The sequence below is a fragment of the Lathyrus oleraceus genome, chromosome 5, assembly GCF_024323335.1.
Source record: "Lathyrus oleraceus cultivar Zhongwan6 chromosome 5, CAAS_Psat_ZW6_1.0, whole genome shotgun sequence".
NCBI lineage: Eukaryota > Viridiplantae > Streptophyta > Magnoliopsida > Fabales > Fabaceae > Lathyrus > Lathyrus oleraceus.
In genome coordinates this window covers 154,190,407-154,196,064 of record NC_066583.1, presented here as the reverse complement: position 1 = coordinate 154,196,064, position 5,658 = coordinate 154,190,407, and the positions used below count along the sequence as shown (strand labels likewise).

Here is a 5,658-nt window from a genome sequence, read left to right as displayed (position 1 = left end):
CCTAGTTCAGAATCAAATTTGTTTTCTGGCACATGTCTAAAACAAGAGAAAGGTTAGTTAAACAGTTATCAAATCAAGATCCAAAGACCGAAAAGTCATCCATGAACACTTCCATATGCTTCTCAAGCATGTCGGCGAAGATGGAAGTCATACAATGTTGGAAGGTGGCTGGAGCATTACACATCCCGAATGGCATTCTTCTGTATGCAAATACACCATAAGGTCATGTGAATTCTTTTTCTCTTGGTCTTCCGGAGCAACAATAATCTGATTATACCCGGAGTATCCATATAGAAAATAGTAGTAGTCATAACGAGCTAGCCTTCCAACAATTGATCAATGAATGGCAACGGGAAGTGGTCTTTTCTGCTCGTGATGTTTAACTTCATGTAGTCAATACACATGCGTTAACCTGTAACTATCATTGTAGGGATTAACTCATTCTTCTCATTTATTATGACGGTGGTCCCTCCCTTTTCGGGGACCACATGTACCAGACTCATCCATGGGCTGTCAGATATAGGGTAGATAAGACCCGCATCTAACAATGTCACCACTTCTTTCATTGTTGGGTTAAGTCTTCTTTGGGGCTGGACCACCGGTTTGTGACCGTCTTCCATGAGAATTTTATGCATGCACACTGTAGGGCTAATACCTTTCAAGTCCCCAATTGGCCATCTGATAGCATTATTGTATTTTTTTAGGACTTGGATGAGCTTCTCTTCTTGGATACTCTTTAGGATCGAATTTATTATGGCCGGGCATTTACCTTTAGAATCGAGAAAGACATATTTGAGATTCTCAGGAAGTGGTTTCAACTTCTTCCCCTTCTTGGACTTTTTATTTTCCTCACATGATTGAGGTAATCATAAATATTCCCACTGGTGTAGTCGTGATCCTTTCCAAGGGGGTAATGCGTCCATCATGGCCAGCATTTCAGATTCCCCATTGTCCACTTCTTTATCACCGTAAAAAATGGACAAACTTCTTCCCCTTCTTGGACTTTTTATACTGTATTTTGCTTGAGGACAAGCAAAGGTCTAAGTATGGCAGAGTTTGATAACATGAAATAATATCACATTCTAGGACTCGATTTAATTAAATTATATTATTATTCACTTCAATTTATTTCATTTTATTCGATACTACTTGGTATTTTGCATTCTATTTATCTCAGGTAGTTTATTTGAAGCACAAGTGAAAAAGGAAGAAAAGGAGGTGCAAAAAGAAATGAAAAGAAGCAAATTCCACCAAGCCAAAGCCCAGCCCAAAAGCACAGGCGTTGCGCCTGTGACGAGCGCCACACAAGGTGTGACGAGCGTCACGCCCTGCCTACTTGTGTTACGAGCGTAACACATGGTGTGACGGACGTCACACCATTCTCCTATATTTTTGGCTTCAGAAGCGCAACAGAGGCACGTTGAAGCCTATTGTTACGCTTGACTATTGGAACGTGAGGATTCTTTACACGGAAAGCTTTTGGAAACCGTTACAAAAAGTGAGTAATATAAATAGTGGCTTTTGGCAAACCCTGCAGCTCTCTCCCCCGTCTCTCTGCTTCGTTCAATTTTTCTCTTCCAGCCGTGCAAGCATACCTTACAGCATTATTTTTACAGTTTTTACTTTTATTTGCAATTGTTATTTTTCCTTTCCAGCAATTCCTTTAAGCACTTAATTAATTTTTCACACAATAGTTTCTACACCGGAAATCATTGTGTACCTTTTACTAGATCTAACCTTACGTTAGATCCTAGATTTTTATTCCTTCACTTTTTATTTTCCTGTCCGATTGAAGAATTCAAGAACAAATCCAACCGGTCTGTGGTGGAGTGTTCAAGACTGCTATTAATTACTCAGGTTCTTTAATTATTGTTTGAATTTATATATGCCCTGCTTTATTGTTTATTTATATTATTTGCCTAAGATGGATTTATTTAAGCATTGTTTAGGTCTGTTTAACATGTCCGGCTAATTTATTTAGGTATCGGTATGTAAAGTAAGCGGAATGAAGGAATCAAAACTAAGTTGGTTAAATTACGTTTAAAAATAAAGTCACTCTTTTTATGGTCTCAATTTACAGGTTTAATAACAAAGTTTTTGTACGAGAGTAAAAGACATAAAGAAGTTAAATTCAATAGAACGAGAGTTTGAGTTTTTAACTGGACATAGTAAATTGAGCATTAATTCTAAATCAGGGCGAAAGCAATTTTTAGAGTTAATTAAATTCTGATCTTTTTCAAAAAGTATTTTTAAAAGTTAAATGTGAGGACGAGAGTTAAGCATTTGAATTTAATTATATAATCTAAGTCAACAGAGCGAGAGTTTGAGACGAGGGTGTTTAAGCGATTAGTGTTTTCTTAAAAAGAGTTTCTATAGATTCTGTTGTTTTTAAATAGTGATTTTGGACTTAACCAATAAGTGACAACTGCGTTAATATAAAGTCATAGTCTATTCAACAGAGCGAGAGTTTGAGAAAAGACTTTTAATCAATAGTATTTACTGAAAAGATTTATTTTAAAAAACCAAGAAACCAACGAAGATTTGATTCCCTAATTACGACAAACTACATACCGATATCCGCTTAATTGATATTTAATCTAGATCTTATTTTAGTTTTAACTTTTCCCCCGAACAATCAAAGTATCATCCGCCTTAGCTTTACGAAGTAACCTTAGAAAACGGTATATCGATTCATAAGTCCCTGTGGGATCGATATCTTTTAAAACTACGCGATAGAACTGTGCACTTGCAGTTTGTACCCCAAATTCGACTCATAAAGTCGCGATCAAGTTTTTGGCGCCGTTGCCGGGGACTTTTATTTAGTCGATATCGTAACTCTTCTGTTACGCTGTAGAGACTAAGGCTTATTTTTATCTTTATTTCTTTCGTTGATTTGTATGCCACACACTCGCTCACAAGGCGAGTCGTTCTACTTACGAATCAACGACATCGAACTATATCTCTGAGTCTTACGACGAATTCGGGAATATCGTGCTGCAAATAATCTCCCTCCTATCGAAATTCCTGATCTCAAAAATCTTCTTCCTTCGCCGATACCCGAGATGGCAGAACCAGCTCGTGCTCTTCGAGATTACGCCGCTCCATCGCAAGATGAGCCGCATTCGAGTATTGCTCCACCCGCAATTGAAGCAAACAACTTCGAACTTAAACCTTCACTGTTGCAGGCAGTGCAACAGAACAAATTCTCTGGAAATCCTACCGAGGATCCAAACCTTCATTTATCCGTATTTGTCCAATACGCTGATACTGTTAAAGCTAATGGTGTCACTTCAGAGGCAAATCGACTTCGTCTTTTTCCTTTCTCGTTACGAGATAGCGCTAGAAGATGGCTTCAGTCTCTTCCTTCCAACTCAGTCACCACGTGGAACGAGTTGAAGAAAGTCTTTCTTGCCCGATATTTTCCGCCGAGCAAAACAGCTATGTTGAGAGCCCAGATAAATGGATTTAAACAGAAAGATAACGAGTCTCTTTTCGAAGCATGAGAAAGATACAAAGACATGATGAGACTTTGTCCACACCATGGTTTAGAGGACTGGTTAGTGATTCATACCTTCTATAATGGTCTCTTGTACAACACGAGGTTAACAATAGACGCCGCCGCAGGTGGTGCACTTATGAACAAACCTTACGCTGATGCTTATCAACTTATCGAGAGCATGGCCCAAAACCACTATCAATGGGGAAGCGAAAGAACAATGGTAGAAAAACCTCAGGCGAAAAGTGGCATGTACGAGATAAGTAACCTTGATCATGTTAATGCAAAAGTGGAAGCTTTGGCCCAGAAAATTGAATGTTTAAATGTATCACCTCCAACCACCGTGGTTGCCATAACTCAGAATTGCGAAGTCTGTGGAATCCAAGGTCACACTCCTGCAGATTGTCAACTCTTAACAGGAATCTAAGCAGAGCAAGTGAATTATGCTCAAGGAAATCCCTACTCGCATACCTATAACTCCAACTGGAAGAATCATCCTAATTTTTCATATAAGAGTAATAATGTCTTATACGCGCCTGGACAAGCTCCAAATCAAGCCCCAGCTATACCTCCTGGATATCAAAAGCCGATCCCATCTACACCTAACAATAACGTTCCTAGGAAGTCTAACTTGGAAATCATGATGGAGAACTTCATAGCTTCTCAACAGCAAACCAATAAAGATTTCTTAAACCAGAATGTACACACTGGCGAACAAATGAAACAACTAGCAAGTAAAGTAGATGCCCTGGCTACCCATAACAAAATGCTGGAAACACAAATATCACAAGTAGCTCAACAACAAGCGCCTACTGCTGCCCCAACTGGTACATTTCCTGGACAGCCCCAACCTAACCCGAGAAGCCACGCTCATGCAATCATACTAAGAAGTGGAACGGAAGTGGAATGACCGTCTGATCCAAGGATAGAAAACCAAAACTCTAAAAGGTCCACTGAGGAAGAAAATAAACCTAAGGAAAAGGAAGAGAGTAATAAGGAAACCGTAGAAAAGAAAGAACCTTATGTACCTCCACCGCCTTATAAACCACCTATCCCTTACCCTCAAAGGCTTATTAAAACCAAAGATGCGGGCCAATTTAAAAAAAATTGTTGACCTACTGAAACAATTAAACGTCACAATTCCTTTTACAGAAGTTATCACGCAGATGCCCTCATATGCTAAGTTCTTAAAAGAAATTCTTTCTAATAAAAGGAAACTTGAAGAAAGCGAAACCGTTACACTCACTGCTGAATGTAGCGCTATAATCCAGAATATGCCTCCTAAACTAAAAGATACAGGTAGTTTCTCTATACCCTGTCACATAGGAAAATTTGTCATAGATAAAGCCTTATGCGATTTAGGAGCCGGTATTAGTGTTATGCCTTTATCCATATGCAAGAAACTAGAAATGGGAGAATTAAGACCAACTAAAATGTCTGTGCAACTAGCGGATCGTTCTGTTAGATATCCTGTAGGAATTCTTGAAAACGTTCCCGTGCGCATAGGTCAATTCTACATTCCAACCAATTTTATAATTATGGACATAAGAGAAGATGAAGTTACACCCATTATATTGGGAAGACCATTCTTAGCAACCGCCAGTGCGATCATAGACGTAAAACGAGGACGACTCACTTTCGAAGTAGGAGAAGAGAAAATTGAGTTCATTCTTTCCCAATTTTTGAAAGCACCTGCAATAGAAGATACATGTTACTTCATGGATATCATCGATGAATGCATAAAAGAAACAGAGTTAGAGAATGACAAATTGTCTGACTATAGTATAGAAGACAAACTCAACCAATGTTTAGCAATAACATCGGACCCAACGCAATGCCTTAAGAAACCAACCCTAGACCTGAAAACACTTCCCAAAAATCTGAGATATGAATTCCTTGACTTAGAACTTGAACGACCAGTGATAGTTAATGCAGACCTAGGAAAACTCGAAACCGAAAAACTCTTGCATATCTTAAGAAAATATCCAACCGCACTAGGATACAACATCACCGACCTTAAAGGAATACGTCCTTCTATTTGTATGCACCGCATCATGCTAGAAGAAGACTGTAAAACCTCTAGGGAACATCAGAGGAGACTGAACCCCATCCTGAGTGAGGTAGTGAAGAAGGAAATAGCCAAGTTATTAGAGGCAGGTATC

The 5,658-nt window shown here is 38.9% G+C and overlaps 1 non-coding gene across 1 annotated transcript; it reads right to left on the bottom strand.

The window, feature by feature from the left end:
- Positions 1-3,440: 3,440 nt before the first annotated feature.
- Positions 3,441-3,547, bottom strand: LOC127088846 (small nucleolar RNA R71). Its single transcript, XR_007790660.1, has one exon. It is a non-coding gene; the product is annotated as a small nucleolar RNA R71 (small nucleolar RNA).
- Positions 3,548-5,658: the final 2,111 nt, after the last annotated feature.